Below are 17,340 nucleotides of genomic sequence, written 5' to 3'. Positions count from 1 at the left end.
TAATTAGGAATTAATTGATAGGATTATCATTATTATTTTTTAATTTTTTTAATTTTTATTTTTAAAAAATATTTTTTGCCATGTATATGTTTTTCCTTGTGATCTAGGGTGAACTATGTTGAGTTGTTTTATTCGTTTGTGTTTTTTTACATGTTAACCACTTGCTTACTGGGCACTTAAACCCCCCTCAGTCCCAGACCAATTTTCAGCTTTCAGCGCTGATGCACTTTGAATGACAATTGCGCGGGCATACAACACTGTACCCAAATGAAATTTCTATCATTTTTTTCCCACAAATAGAGCTTTCTTTTGGTGGTATTTAGTTACAGCTCGGAGTTTTATTTTTTGCTAAACAAACAAAAAAAGATGCAAAAAAAAAAAAAAAAAAAATCATGTTTTAATAGTTTGTTATAAAATTTTGCAAACGGGTCATTTTTCTCCTTCATTGAAGTGCGCTGATAAGGCGGCACTGATAGGCTGCATTGGTGGGCACTGATGGGCTGCATTGGTGGGCACTGATAGGCTGCATTGGTGGGCACTGATAGGCTGCACTGGTGGGCACTGATAGGCATAGTTAAGGCGGCACTAATAGGCACAGATAAGGCGGCACCGATGGGCACAGATAAGGCGGCACTGATGGGCAAAGATGGGCACAGATAAGATGGCACGGATGGGTGGCACGGATAAGTGGCACGGATGGGTGGCACGGATGGGCACTGATAGGTACCACAGATAGATGGGACTGATGGGCACTGATAGGTGGCACTGATAGGTGGCTCTGATAGGTGGCACTGCTGGGCACTGATGGGCGGCACTGCTGGGCACTGATGGGCGGCACTGCTGGGCACTGATGGGCGGCACTGGGGTGCAGCACCTTTGAGGCAGATTGGGTGGCACTGTGGGTGGCACTGTGGGTGGCACTGTGGGGTGGCACTGTGGGGTGGCACTGTGGGTGGCACTGTGGGGTGGCACTGTGGGCATTATGGGCACAGACGGGGGGCACTTACTTTTACTTTGTTATATTTCAGGATGGCACTGCGGGAGGCAGGTGGGCACTGGCAGGTGGCATGTGGTGCCTTTCATTGCTGGCCGTGATCGGGACTGATGTCCCGATCACGGCCGCCGGTGATCGGCTTTTTTTTTTCTCCTCGCGCTGTCAGCGCGAGGAGGAATAATAGCCGATTACCGGCTCCGTTCTATCACATGATCAGCTGTCATTGGCTGACAGCTGATCACGTGATAAGGGGTCGGGATCGACCCCTTACACGGATCGGTGATCAGGCGAGTCTCACGGACTCGCCGATCACAGAGCGCGCCGCGCGCGCCCCTCAGGGGGCGCGCAGGCCGCTCGTAACCAGGACGACGTCAATAGACGTAGTCCTGGAAATCTAGGTCCGCGCTAATGCCGTCATTCGGCAATAGCGCGGTACCCAAGTGGTTAAAGTATGGAAGTCAGTCTTGTTTTATAAACATTAGATTATCCATTAAGCCTTGAGAGGGACTGAGGCTGCGTACCAAATTAAGTGTGTCTCTATTGGTCTTTCCGATCGATCAAGATACCATAAAAGAACGTTGACTCTGTGACTGGGTACGCTTCCTGATGACGTGTCAAACGAAACGTACGTCGAGGCGGTACCTAGTCACGTTCGTACACGTACAGTTCCGGACGTTTTTGGTTGTCGGCTGTTTCTTGGTGGAACGCACGCCCTACACAACGAGGAACTACGCATCCATTACGAAACAATTGGTTCAAGCGCGCAGCCCCAGTGCCAGGTCGGGCACCGGCATATGTAAGCAGCCATTTGGTCTTATGTTTTTTAATTTATTTTATTATTAAACGGTGTCACACTATGGATTCTGTTTGCTCTCCTTTTTTATGACCTGTCTGAATCTATGAGAAGGTTTTTTCCATAAGAGGTCCAGCATATTCCATGTGAGCAGGGAATTCACCTGCACAAGCCTATTTGACTATCTTTTTAAGTAAAGTAGTCAACAGCATCTGGTAAGAAGACAACTTTATTTTCATAGTTGGGGTGTTTTGTCTGTGTCCAAAAAAAGTTTGGTGAAGGGACGTGTCACAACTTTGTAGAAGATTTCAGTTGCCTTCTGGCATATGGATTTAGACGGAGTTTTCCATTGAATGAATCACTGTTTTGGACTGTGGATATTTCTATTTTTCTAGTATCTAAGTGGGACTTTATTTTTTATTATATTATTTCCATTTCGTTGCAAGTATTTGTTTCTCAATTTATGGTGATAGGTTGACTTTCACTTGAGGTATTTTATGATCATTAATTTTTATATTTGTAATTGATGTTTATAGTTACGATTTCTTCAGCGCCCCCACTATCACTCTATTTTCAACAAAATAATTAATAGCTGTGCAAACATAGTCCCACCACATGGCCAATGACATAACACATGTATGAGGTGAATCTGGGATCGACAACTACAAGCATTCTTTTTTTATATGGGAAATTGTTGTGACAATTCAGGACTGTGGAGCGCATGAAGGCAATGGAGGAGAGGGAAGGTCAGGGACCAGGGTAGGCAAAGAAGAGGGTGCAGGAGATGATCACCAGCAGCGTGACATACAGCAATGACACCTGCACCGTGATAGAGTCATCTGACACCAGCACCGTGATAGAGAGCACTGACATCAGCAGCGTGACATAAAGCAATGACACCTGCACCGTGATAGAGTGATCTGACAACAGCACCGTGATAGAGAGCACTGACATCAGCAGCGTGACATAAAGCACTAACGCCAGCACCTTGAAATGCAGCACTGACAGCAGCACCGTGATAGAGAGCACTGACATCAGCAGCGTGACATACAGCAATGACACCTGCACCGTGATAGAGTCATCTGACAACAGCACCGTGATAGAGAGCACTGACATCAGCAGCGTGACATAAAGCACTAACACCAGCACCGTGATATACAGCACTGACAGCAGCACCGTGATAGAGAGTACTGACATCAGCACCGTGATATACAGCACTGACACCTGCACCGTAAGCAGCCCCAGGAGGAAGTCAGCATAGCACAGGGATGGTGGGAGCCCCTCATAATGAGCATAGCACAGGGATGGTGGGAGCCCCTCATAATGAGCATAGCACAGGGATGGTGGGAGCCCCTCATAATGAGCATAGCACAGGGATGGTGGGAGCCCCTCATAATAAGCAGCCCCAGGAGGATGTCAGCATAGCACAGGGATGGTGGGAGCCCCTCATAATAAGCAGCCCCAGGAGGAAGTCAGCACAGCACAGGGATGGTGGGAGCCCCTCATAATGAGCACAGCACAGAGATGGTGGGAGCCCCTCATAATATGCACAGCAGAGGTACAGCCCCAGGAGGATGTCAGCACAGCACAGGGATGGTGGGAGCCCCTCATAATAAGCAGCCCCAGTAGAAATATGACACCGCTCAACCTCTTCAAAGAGGGTACGGGCATATAGTACGGTGTGCTTTTTTTGGACAAGGAAGTGAGCCAAATGAAGAAAGAAGGTCTCTGTGCTCGTTTAAAAAAATTGTTTATAGACATATACATGGTCTACTGGTCACATGTGTTGAATTCCTCCGAGATCCATGCCTCATTCATTTTTAGAAATGTGAGGTAGTTAACACTGTCGTGAGCTAGGCGAGTACGCTTATCGGTCACGATCCCCCCTGCTGCGCTGAACGTCCTTTCGGACAGGACACTGGATGAGGGGCAAGCCAACAGTTCGATTGCAAATTGGGCAAGCTCTGGCCAGAGGTCAAGCCTGCCCACCCAGTAGTCCAGGGGTTCATCACTCCTCAGAGCGTCCACATCGGCCGTTAACCCGATGTAGTCGGACACCTGACGGTCTAGGCGTTCCCCAATGCTGGATCCGGATGACACCTGTCGATGGGTCGGCTGAAAGAATGACCTCATATCCGAAGTCACCAACACATCTTCAAACCGGCCTCTTCTTGCAGGCGCTGTTGGATTGGTACCTGCAACTCCTTCTCTGGGAGTGGGAATTGCTCCTCTGCCAGCGCACGCAAAGGCAGAATGCAGCATTTCTCGAAGCAACGCCTGGAAGTGCTCCATTCTGCCAGCCCTCTGACGGCGGTAATATTTCCGCCATTTTGTGTTTGTACCGGGGGTCTAAGTACGTTGCCACCCAGTACTGGTCCTTGACCCTTATGCTTTTTATACGGGGGTCCCTATTAAAACACTGGAGCATGAAGGCCCCCATTTGCACTAAAGTGGAAGCGGTGTGGTGGCCTGGCTCCTGCTCATCATCCAGGATAATGTCGTCCTCTTCATTCTCCTCTCCCCATCCACGCACAACACCAGGGATCCCAGAAAGGTTTAAAGCATGCTCCTCCTCATCCGCCCCGGCACCATCCTCCTCTGACTCCTCTTCAGACTCCTGTTGTTCACTTGTCTCAGATAGAGTAGCCCCCCCCTGGGAATTCATCCAGCATTGCGACTTCCTCATCTTCCCGCTCCTGCTCCTCCACAGCTTGATCAATGACACGACGCAATGCACGCTCCATAAAGAAGGCATAAGGTACCATGTCACTGATGGTGCCATGGCTGCAACTGACCAGTTTGGTGATCTCCTCAAATGGCCGCAGAAGTCTGCATGCATCGCGCATGAGCAGCCACTGGCGCGGTGAACAAAAACCCAGTTCCCCAGAACCTGTTCTGCCGCAGAGTTCATACAGGTAGACGTTAACTGCACGTTTCTGCTGGAGCAGCCTATCAAGCATATAGAAGGTTGAGTTCCATCGCGTCGGGCAATCGCAAATAAGATGTCTGACCGGCAGATTGTGTCGCCGCTGAATGTCAGCAAGGCGAGCCATGGCCGTGTAAGATCTTCTGAAATGGGCCGAGATTTTCCTTGCCTGCCGCAAGATGTCCTGGACCCCAGGGTATTTGACAAGGAATCAATGCACGACTAAGTTTAAGACGTGTGCATTGCATGGCACGTGCGTGATTTTGCCCTGTTTCAATGCGCTAAGCAGATTGGCACCGTTGTCACACACCACTTTACCAACTGTCAAATTGAGCGGTGTTAGCCACTGATCTGCCTGTGAACGTAAAGCTGAAAGGAGTGCCGGGCCAGTGTGGCTCTTGGCTTCCAGGCACAACAGACGCAGCACGGCATGGCAACGTCTCACCTGGCATGTCGAATAGGTTCTGGGGAGCTTGGGCGGTGCAGCGGAAGAGATGCTAGCAGCGGAAAAGGAGGAGTCAGCTGAGGAGGAGAGGGAGGAGGATGGAGTAGGAGGAGGAGGAGAAGAAGAGTCAGGCCTGCATGCAATCCGTGGCGGTAAAACCAAATCTACACGGGTGCCATGGGTTACATGCTTGACGGCCGTCAGAAGGTTCACCCAGTGGGCAGTAAAAGTGATATACCTTCCCTGCCCGTGTTTGCTAGACCACGTGTCTGTGGTCAGATGTATCTTGGCACCGACACTGTGTGCCAGAGATACATTCACTTGCCGCTGAACATGGCCATATAGCTCTGGGATGCCCTTCTCTGAGAAATACTTCCTTCCTGGGACCTTCCATTGTGGTGTTCCAATGGCCACAAATTTGCGAAAGGCCTCCGATTCCACCAGTTTATATGGCAGTAGTTGGTGGGCTATGAGTTCTGACAAGCCAGCTGTCAACGGTTGGGCAAGAGGGTTATCCAGCGTCATAATTTTTTTACGCTCGAACATTAGGCCCACGGAAGCCTGCCTTTTTGCAGAAAAAACGTGAGCTTGGCGTGATGGAAGGTGGAGTGGAGGACAATTGTGAGGAGAGAGGAGAAGGAGAAGTAGAAGACGAGGCTGGATGGTGAGAGCCTGCAGTGTGGCTTTGTGTGTTCCGTTGCTCCCACTCGGCTCGGTGATGGCTGCTCATGTGCCTTCTTAAGGCGGTCGTCCCTAGGTGAGTGTTGGGCTTACCGCGACTAATGCGTTGACTGCAAAGATTGCAGATGGCAACGCTATTGTCAGCAGCGGACACGTTAAAAAAAGCCCACACTGCGGAGCCATGTGCCGGTGTCCTGGGAGCGCCAGATGTGACCGTACATGGTCGATGACTCGCTCCCGATACATTTGCAGTCTGCTTTGTCCCTCCTGTGCAATGCAAGTTATTCCTGCTTCTCCTCCCTATCTGCTGGTCCATATCTCCCTCTGAACTCCCCTCCTCTTCCTCTCTTGTGGGCACCCACGTGACATCACTAGACACGTCATCATCGATGTCACCTTCCCCACCGCTATAAGTAGAGATCTCGGAGTAGGCAGCAACACCGGGGACCAACCTCCTCCTTGGGCTGATGTGGGTACTGTCGTCAGACTGCTGAGTAGCGATTGTTGCTACCTCCTCTTCCTGATCCAATACCAAGAGTGGCTGCGCATCAGAAATGTCTTGATATGGATCGGAAAATAATTCCTGTGACTAAAGCGGAAGGTATGTGGTGGTGGTGGTGTTGTTGGTGGTAGTGTCTTTGGGGGTGCACATAGCAGAGAGTGAAGAAGAGGGTGCAGATCGAGAGGATGAGGAGGGTGCAGAAGAGTAAGGCTGAGTGAGCCACTCAACCAAGTCTGGTGCGTCCTTTAAATGAATTGAACGCACCTTCTGCAACTTTCCACTTTGGCTGAAGCCTGTTGCTCCTGCCCTACCCCTACCACCCCTGCGGAAGGGCCTGCCTCTTCCTCTGCCTGTCATTTTTTATATGACCCTGTGACAAAACTCTCAGTCCCTATACCGATGAAGGACTGCTGCAGTATAGGGCAGCGGTCAGCAGTAGTACACCTCAACCCTATGTATTGTGGACCTATACCAGTCCTTATAGAATAGCAGACTGTACCTCACTCAACCCTATGTACTATAGCACCCTACACCAGGTTATTACCAGTCCTTATAAGGACCTTTGTGGAACAAGTAGGTTGTGAATGATTAGCAGACTGCAGCAGAAGGGCAGCAGTCAAGTATAATATTCTTTCTATATTTGGAAGAAAGAATATTATACGTGTACAAGCCTATTACCATACCACTGATACCAGTCCTGAAAAGAACCTTTGTGGACCTAATATAGTAACAGCTACTGATTAAACTGACCCTCACTGTCTCACACACTGCTACCTGCCTGTCCCTATATAAACTGACAAAACAGAGGCTACTGGAATAATAACTGGAATAGCACTTTTGTGGACCTGATAGTAACAGCTAATGACTAAACTGACTGTCCCTGCAGCAGACTGTTATATTCTTAATATCTAAATTTTAATTGGCTTATTATACTTTATTCAGAATATAATATTTTTCATACTGTGTGAAAGAACTTTGAGACAATAATTTCTATGTTGTGACTTGCGATAATTGAAGAAGTAAATATTTAAAATCTGTCAGGATTTTGAGGAATAGTGTATATTTTATATAAGCTTTTCTTAAGTGTAAATGAAGGTTTGCATAGAATCTGAAATTCCCTTCCCCCCTTACATCCTGTCATTAGAATGTGGAGCTGTGTTATCCTTAGCCCTCCCACCTCTGTAGAGGAGGAGTTGTCTTTTGTGGCGCGAAATTAGAGCTGTTAATATAATGGTAAAGTTGGGAGGAGGACGGCCTCTTGAATTTTACACACAGAAGGACACATGTCTTGCACACAGGCTGTCAGCATACAAAGGGCTATTCTGCCATTTTAGGTTTGAAATAACCTTATTTTTAAGATACAAATGATTAACATTGTACTATTTTTGTAAGCATCCTTTTGTATTTAAATGTGTACAAATAAATACACATTTTTGAATTACGCTGACTCAGATCCAATTAAGGAAATTCGTCTCACAAGAATTGATTGATTTCAACATATACTTAAGACTTTGAAATATCGTAATATTTCACATATTTCTTATATAACAATTGGCGAATTCCAGCCAGTCAATCATAAGTCGGAAGTTTTTTTTCAACTTCACTCCTTGTGATCAGAGGGGAATGAATTGATGAACAGAGATTAAACTTCGCAAAGATTGAAAAAGAACCTAGAAGAAAAATCGATCGATTGATTGTGAAAGACCGGAGAATTTCCAGGAAAAAACTGACGGGTTTTTTATTTGGTGAGTAGAAACGTAATTATGGAATTTGTAGCTGTTTTAGCTGATGAAAGTACATTAGAATTTAAAGGTTTATCGAAACAGGTCTCTGATGCTGTTTTATGGAAATTAATGTATGATCAATGCTTTCAGGCAAATGCTGACATTGAGAAGGATAGATTCTCATTAGTTAAAACAAAGAAAAAAGTACGTAATATAATGAAACTTGTTAAAAGTTATAATGATATGGTGTTTGATATGCCAGGAAAACAAAGTCAAAGTGTAACTGAAAATGTATTTTTTGAATCTAGTTGTTCAAGTTGTGAGACTTTTTGTACATATATTGAAAATTTAGAGAATGCAATAGAAATTGCAGCAGAGCAGGAGAAGAAATATACTGAACAATTATTGACTGAAAAAATTGAATTGGAACATAGAATTGATGCATTATTGCAATCTCTGAAAGAAAATGAAAATCAAATTGTTTTCTTGACCCAGGAAAAATTTGAACATGAAAATATTCTAAATATACTTAAGACCCAATTACTGCAAGCTGAGGTTTTTGCACATGTTCAGTGCTCAAGGATTGAGGATGATGAACATATGATGAAGGCAGCCGTCATATCCTGTAATGAGTCAAATGTTAATATTTCCTCAGACAATGAGAGTGGGAAGTCAGTTGACTTAAATAATACTGATAGTAAGCAGAAATGTAGATTTTCATCGCCATATGCTCAGAGGAAAGTCTATAAAAAGTTGAATAATAATAATACACAAAAGAGGTTGTATTATCCGAAAATTTTGCCCAGGCGTCAAGAAGTTTATTCTGTACGTTGGCACAGTAATCTGAGGTATAGAGGTCATAATAAGCAAATTCATTTTTCTTCTAAGACCCAAAGACAAAGATTACAAACTGAAAATAGTTCATTAAGACAGGAAAGGTTTAATTATGTAGCATATAACACTCTGAAAACAGTCAGCAGTCCTTAAATTAACTGCAGATATGGTAAGAATTTTCTGGTTGACGTTTAATGGCTATGAATAAGGATTGATATGAGTTTAAAAAGATTTGGTTTTGACGTTTGGAATATTATTGAGGATTTTGATATAATTTTAATATTTTTCAAGGATAATCTATTGGATTATTATTTTTTATCAATGTTTCATTGTCATGAGTATTAAGTTTTTATTTTTGTTTTGTTCTGGCTGAACATTGAAAGGACTTGAAAAAATGGTTTTAAGAATAGTTGTGTATTCAGTAACTGAAGACCTTTCAGCATGGTACTCAATTAGCAATTGAATGAATAGACAACAAGGAGAGACAGAGAAAAGTGATGAGCTTGTATTTGTTGAGTTAAACCGCATTGAGTATTGACAAGGAAGAGAAGTAAGGTTCACTAATGATTTAGAGTGATAATTCATATGTTGTATGTTATCTATGTAGAGGTTTTGTGGATTCATCCAATAAGACTCTTGTGCAGAAAGAGACATTAGAAGTAGTTTTTGACCTTGCAGAGAGTAATTCTTTTGCATATGTTATTGTAAAAATTCCATCACATAAAAAGATAGTGAGTTATCTGTAGGTAACAGAACAGCAGAATTCATTGGCAAAGGAAGCAGCTTTTGCATGGAGAGTTAGTAATTCAACCTGGAATGGTATCTATTAATGTTGTGAAAAAATGGACACACAGATTCCTTTAATTTCAGAGGGAAAAAAGGTCACAATCTTTTTTATCCTCATAGGGTGCCACAGAGTTATTATTTGGGTCATTAGACCATAAGTTTGTGTCATGACAAAAAAGGATTTTCGTGTTTTTATATAAATCACAACACCTTCAGGTGGGATTCACTAATGATGATGCTTTAACTATTGTTTAGAGGTTGAATAATCATGTTTTTCTAGTTTGGGATATATCAGCAAACTTCAGTTGTGACAGAGGATGTGTAATATCAGGGAATAAAAACAGAGATTTCATGTATGATAACATTCACAGTTTGTAGGTATTATTGTGAGGATGTATCGGATAATTAAATCTAGGATTGATAAATGTTGTTGGACAAAGGAAATATTTGGGTTGATGTTGTTCCAGTTATTTTTAATGGATGTAAGAAGCACAATTTCTGATGCTACAAAGTATTCTCCTTTTGAGTTTAAAAGAAAAAGTAAAATGGCGTTTGTATCGCCTCGTGGAGTCATAATTGGTTGAAGAAGAGATACAAAATGGTTTCTCTAAAAATTTTCAGTTGAGAAAATAAAATGGAGTTTGTGTTGCCTCGTGGAGTAAGAAGGTATACAAAATGGTTCCTCCTCATATTTCTAAGTTTGAAAAAGAAAGTTAATTCATGATAAAAAGTGTCTTTGTTAGTTAAAAATATAAGTTTTTATATTACAATGTTTCTTGATTAAGAGATTAAGAAATAATTTGTATATATATTGATAAGGTAAAAAGGTTTGTGTATGTTTAAAATGATTTTTTACAAAGGGTTATTCATAGCAACCCTTAGGAATTTAGAATGAGACACCCATTGTTTTAGAAAGGTGGGAGGGAAAATACTCATTCTGTGGAACAATATAGCCCAGCTGAACTTTTAAGCTAGTCTTAAAAAGAAAAAAGGTGGGAGTTGGTGTTTAGGAGTAGAATTTTGTAACAAGAGAGGAGACAGTCAATTACTGGAGGGCATACATTCCAGGGAGATTTTTTCTCCAGCACACACAAGACACATATATATCATGAAGGATTGTTATTAAATCCATGCACATATCGGATTTAATCTTCAGAATAATCTATTTTTTGATATTTTACAATTGATATTGTTTTTTGTAACATTGTGTTATTTTGTTGTTAAACCAAAATTATCTTTTGTATAAGATAAGTGGTCTATTAAGTAGACCAGGAACAGAAAGGTTTATTTAAGATAAAATTAGATATTGTTGACACAAGTCTAACACAGAAAAGATAAAAGATGATTAAAGAAGTGTTACATGTGAGGCCACACCCAGAGATGGTGACACTCACAGAGTTTCAGGAGTTGAAACATGGAAAAGTAATTGAGAAAGTCTATGGACATTTTGCGATGTTCAAGGGGTACAAATACTTTCTTAGTTCAGTGAAACAAGTATGCAGAAAGAAAAATGTGGGTATAACAAATTTTATATTCCAAGATAATGATGCTGCCTTTATTTTTTCAGGAATTAAAAATAAAAATCGAACTTGAAGAAAGTGCGTATTCCAAAAGAAAAAGATGTCAGCACAACAAATGAAAAGTTTTAAAGAGAGGAAGTGTATCATCACTACAGGATGCATCTTTTCCCTAGTGACAATTTTATTTGTGATAAGATATATCAAGAATTGCTCAAGTTATATAAAGACTAACAGGAATGAAGAATTACACAACAAAGATCATATGTTATTCAGAAATAAGAGAGATGTAGACATTGATATCAATGCAGATGAACTGAAAAATAAGAACATTGATATCATTACAAAGGACAAAAATGATAAGAGTTATTGATATTAGTGCATATGATAAAAATCATAATTTTAGAGATGTTGATATTAATACAGCAGAAGATTTGTATGGATTTTTGTGTATTGGAGATGGATATCTTTGTTGTTTACAATTGTATTTCATTCACAGCAATGATATTGACATCAAAGTTAAAATAGAATCCAAAACAAAGTTTGTTAAAATGCAGGGATCTTATAGACTAAATAACAAAACCGGAACTTTTGAGTGTAACATATTGTTGAGGAGTTTCTGGTCTATATTTTTAAAGGGTAATGAGTCAACAATTTGGTCTGGAGATGTTACTAATATTATGACAAGATCTGGGAAAATACTTTATTCCTTTGATCAATTTTATTATCTTTTTCAAAGTTTTGTAAAGATATTAAATCCAAAATATTTAAACATCATTGGAGATGAAAAAGGAGACGTTGTAAGAACATGGGATTTTAAAGTTATAAGAAAATTTACTGAAATAAGGGTCAAAATCGATATCTTTATAGTTGATAAGATTGTTCCAGAAATTAATATTTTCCCACAATCTTTGAAAATTATGGAAGATAAAGATAATTTGCATTTGATATGTGATACAAAGATATCTTTACCTCAAAATTCATTGTTGACTTGGAAAAGGAATGATGAGTTTTTGGGTAGTTTTTTTTATAGTTCTACTGTCATAATTCATAAAGGAATTTTTGGTAATGTGAATTGGATTAATAATACATTTGTTTATCAACAAATGAGAGTATCTTTGAATGATACTGGTATATATGAATGTTGCATATCAATAGAAAATTATCCGGTGAAATGTGCAAAGGCAAGTGTTGTTGTTATGTCTCCAAGGAAAACTCCATATGTCAATAAGAAAAGTTTCTCTGCAAGCCCTTTTCAAATTAACCATTTCCAATCCAGAACTCTTTTGAGAGAAGGAAAGTTTGCCATTGTTTTGTGGAACTTTAATGTTTCAGAATGGAAAATTTCTACAAGGTTTCCACAATGTCAAGGACATCTGGTTAATATGGAATTGGGTATTGAGAGATGGTTTGGAATTAATAATAGAAATTATAACAGGAATAAGCGTGGTATTGTTGAAGGTATTTTAGGAGGGATTGGCACAATCGGGAGTATAACAAATAGTATGGATATTAGTACTTTAAAGTCTGATCTAGAAACCGCTGGTTTAGTGGGAAGTAATGGTATTAAAATACAAAGACATTTAAATCAGATTTTAGAAAATATGGTAATTAAAACTGCTAATATAATGGGTCCATCTATTTTACATCTTCAAAATATTACTCTTGATCTGATGAGAAGTGAACAACATTCTCATATAGCCAGAGCATGTTTAGAGATTCAAACGGAATATTCCACTAATTTTAAAATAATTGCGCAAGCATTTCAGAGTGGAATAACTCCTCTTGGCATTTTACAGTATTTGCCCAAAGAATATTTATATGCGATAAATCATACAGATTTATGGGTAAATAAATGGATAGGATGCAAGCAGGACATATGTTATAGTTCTTCTATGATTCCAATAGCCGGAAAAGAACAAATTTTGGTTCCAATCACTGTTTTGGGATTACCTGTCAGTAATACACAATTATTATACTATAAATTACAGTATACAGATTTTGTATTTAACAATGAAAATTCTGAATTAGAACAATTAGATTTGTCATCATGTTTACAATTCCAGTCTAAAATTATATGTTTACCTAATCAAGATAAAAGCATATTTCATTCTTGTTATCATAATCATACATTATGTTCAGCAAGAATTGAAAATAAAATTAATTCTGAATTAGTTACTCGTGTAGATAAAAAGAAGGTTTGTTTTCAAATTATGTCAGATACAGAAAGGGTTAAAACTTTTTTCTCTTCTTGTACAAATACAGAAAACCTAAATCAAGGGTTGTATTGTATAGAAGGAGATATTGTTGCAATAAGTATTAATGGGTTGAGAACAAATTTAACAAATATGTTTATGAAAAATATTAGCGCTCTACCTACACAGTATAATATTTCCCAAATAGATGAATTTCCATGGGAAAAATGGGCAAATATAATTCAAAAGGATCAAGGTTTATTAATAGCTTTGGCTAAGGAATTGCAGAATGCAGAAATATTGTTTAAACATGAACAAGGTAATTTGCAAGAAATATCGCATCAATGGTCAGAATTTTCAGGAAGTAATTGGTGGAAAAGATTTAGTAATAGTGTATCCATGTGGGGAAAAACTTCGATAACTTCAGCAGCAGGAAATATTTTATCACATCCTATTGTAATTATTTTTATTATTATCATGTTATTCCTTATATTCCAGTTATGTTTAATGTTTAGAATGAAGAAATTATATTATCGAATTAGAAGTGATATTAAGAAAGGAGATGATTTGTTACAAAGTAAATTAAAGAGGAAAATGCATTTTGAAGGTATGAATTCAGTTTTGCATGACAGAACATTTGGAGTTATTGAATCAAAGTTTGTTTGAATGTGACATGAATGATGATGGATGAATTTTTAATCTGAAAAATATGATTGGTATTCATATTTCAGAGGGGAATGTTATATTCTTAATATCTAAATTTTAATTGGCTTATTATACTTTATTCAGAATATAATATTTTTCATACTGTGTGAAAGAACTTTGAGACAATAATTTCTATGTTGTGACTTGCGATAATTGAAGAAGTAAATATTTAAAATCTGTCAGGATTTTGAGGAATAGTGTATATTTTATATAAGCTTTTCTTAAGTGTAAATGAAGGTTTGCATAGAATCTGAAATTCCCTTCCCCCCTTACATCCTGTCATTAGAATGTGGAGCTGTGTTATCCTTAGCCCTCCCACCTCTGTAGAGGAGGAGTTGTCTTTTGTGGCGCGAAATTAGAGCTGTTAATATAATGGTAAAGTTGGGAGGAGGACGGCCTCTTGAATTTTACACACAGAAGGACACATGTCTTGCACACAGGCTGTCAGCATACAAAGGGCTATTCTGCCATTTTAGGTTTGAAATAACCTTATTTTTAAGATACAAATGATTAACATTGTACTATTTTTGTAAGCATCCTTTTGTATTTAAATGTGTACAAATAAATACACATTTTTGAATTACGCTGACTCAGATCCAATTAAGGAAATTCGTCTCACAAGAATTGATTGATTTCAACATATACTTAAGACTTTGAAATATCGTAATATTTCACATATTTCATATATAACACAGACACACCGTCCTGTCCCTTTCTCTAAACTGACAAAAGACACTCAGGCTGCTGCAACAATCAGTAGCACAACCAGCAGCAAACCTATATCCTGAACTACACCTAACACCTATACCAGTCCTGAAAAGAACTTTTGTGTACCAAATAGCTAGCAATTTGGGTCACTGCAATCTCTCCCTGCTCCACACAGCAACCTCTCCCTATAGTGACAGAAGAAAGAATGTAAAATGGCCGCCGGATCGGGTGTATTTATAAGTTAGGGGGAATGTCCAAGTGTCCATGTGCTGTAATGTCTCAATTGGCTGTCCTGTACCCCATGATGGATGTGTCATCATAGGTCAAAGTTCTTTTACACAGTAAACACGGAAGTCCGCCGGGCGAACAGCGTCATTAGTCCGCCGAACGGGCGAAACGACCTCCGGGCGAACCGTTCGGCCATCAATACTCCTCACTACCTATCACAGTTACGGAGGGCCTGGAATGTCCAGATATCACAACAACCTACCAAATGACCCCATTTTGGAAAGTAGACACCCCAAGGTATTTGCTAAGAGGCATGGTAAGTATTTTGCATATCTCATTTATTTTTTTAAATGAAGGAAAAGAAAAATTTCTTTTTTTCTTTTTTCAAATTTCAAAACTTTGTAACAAAAAGCGAGATCTGCAAAATACTCAACATGCCTCTCAGCAGATAGCTTGGGGTGTCTACTTTCCATAATGGGTGTAATTTGGGGGGGGGGGTGTGCTATCTTGGCATTTCATGGCCTCTGAAACTGTGATAGGCACTGAGGGGTGAGATCAAAAATGTACGCCCTTAGAAAGCCTGAAGGCAGTGATTGGTTTTCGGGATCCTGTATGCGGTTAGACTGCCAAAAATTTCCACACGTGGTATCCCTGTATTCAGGAAAAGCAGCAGAATATATTCTGGGGTGTAATTCCACATATGACCATGTTTGAACAATATATAATTTAGTGACAATGTTATGTAAAAAAAAAAAAAAAAAAAAAAAAGGAAAAAAATTATAAAATATTCACAAAACTTGTGTCAAAATATAAAATATTCCATGGACTCAACATGCCTCTCAGCAAATAGCTTGAAGTGTCTTCTTTCCAAAATGGGGTCATTTGGGGGGGTTTGTGCTATCTTGGCATTTCATGGCCTTCGAAACTGTAATAGGTGAAGAAGTGAAATCACCATTTTACGCCCTTAGAAAGCCTGAAGGCGGTGATTGGTTTTCAGGGTCCTGTACACGGCTAGGCTCCCAAAAAGTCTCACACATGTGGTATCCCCATACTCAGGAGAAGCAGCAGAATGTAGTTTGGGGTGTAATTCCACATATAACCATGGCACGTGTGAGCAATATATAATTTAGTGACAACTTTTAAAAATTAAAAAAATTTAAATAAATTACACAATCATTTGTGACAAAAAAAATTAAAAATATTCAATGGGGTCAACATGTCTCTCAGCAATTTCCTTGGGGTGTCTGCTTTCCAAAATGGGGTCATTTGGGGGGAGCATGGGGGGTTGTACTGCCCTGTCATTGTAGCACCTCAGGAAATGAGGTAGGGAGTCATAAACTAAAAGCTGCGTAAATTCCAGAAAATGTACCCTAGATTGTAGACACTATAACCTTTGCGCAAACCAATAAATATACGCTTATTGACATTTTTTTTACCAAAGATATGTAGCTGAATACATTTTGGCCTAAATGTATGACTAAAATTGAGTTTATTAAATTTCCTTATAACAAAAAGTAGAAAATATTTTTTTTTTCCAAATGGTCTGTCTTTTTCCGTTTATATTTCAAAAAATAAAAAAAATCGCAGAGGCAATCAAATACCATCAAAAGAAAGCTCTATTTGTGGCAAAAAAAGGACACAAGTTTTGTTTGGATACAGCATTGCATGACCGCGCAATTACCAGTTAACCACTTGCCGACCGCCGCACGCCGATGTACGTGTGCAGAATGGCACGGGCAGGCATATTGGCGTACAGGTACGTCCATGCCTTCCCGCGGGTGTGGGGCCCGATCGGGCCCCCCCCCGGTGCCAGCGGCGGTCGGATTCCATGCAGGAGCGATCCGAGATGAGGGGGCGGCCATTCATTCATGGCCACCCCCTCGCGATCGCTCCTGACGAATGAAATGCTTCCCCTACATCATTTCCTCTCCTGTATTGTAAACACAGGCAGAGGAAGTGATGTAATCTCTCCTCGTGTCGGTCTTTTTTGTTCCGGCACCGAGGAGAGATGATCAGTGAGTTGCACCAACACACTACACTAACAGTAGAACATGCCAGGCACACTTTCACCCCCCTTCACCCCCCGATCATCCCCCCAATCACCCCTGCACCCCCAGTCACAGTGACACCAATTGCATTTTTTTATTTTTATTATTGCATTGGTGTCATTTGTGACTGCAATAACTGTTAGGGCAGTTAGGGTTAGCCCCCTTTAGGTCTAGGGTACCCCCTAACCCCCCCAATAAAGGTTTAACCCCGTGATCACCCCCCGTCGCCAGTGTCACTAATAAGCGATCGTTTT

The 17,340-nt window shown here is 40.3% G+C and overlaps 1 long non-coding RNA gene across 1 annotated transcript; it reads left to right on the top strand.

Moving 5' to 3' along the window:
• Positions 1-7,911: 7,911 nt before the first annotated feature.
• LOC143943373 (uncharacterized) lies at positions 7,912-14,685 on the top strand. Its single transcript, XR_013264929.1, has 2 exons — positions 7,912-8,086; positions 11,253-14,685. It is a non-coding gene; the product is annotated as an uncharacterized LOC143943373 (long non-coding RNA).
• The last annotated feature ends 2,655 nt before the right edge of the window (positions 14,686-17,340 follow it).

The sequence above is a fragment of the Lithobates pipiens genome, unplaced genomic scaffold (assembly GCF_037356315.1).
Source record: "Lithobates pipiens isolate NorthernLeopardFrog02 unplaced genomic scaffold, aLitPip1_a1.2 Scaffold_30, whole genome shotgun sequence".
NCBI lineage: Eukaryota > Metazoa > Chordata > Amphibia > Anura > Ranidae > Lithobates > Lithobates pipiens.
The sequence above is the reverse complement of the archived record's forward strand: the minus strand, read 5'-3'. Positions and strand labels throughout refer to the sequence as shown.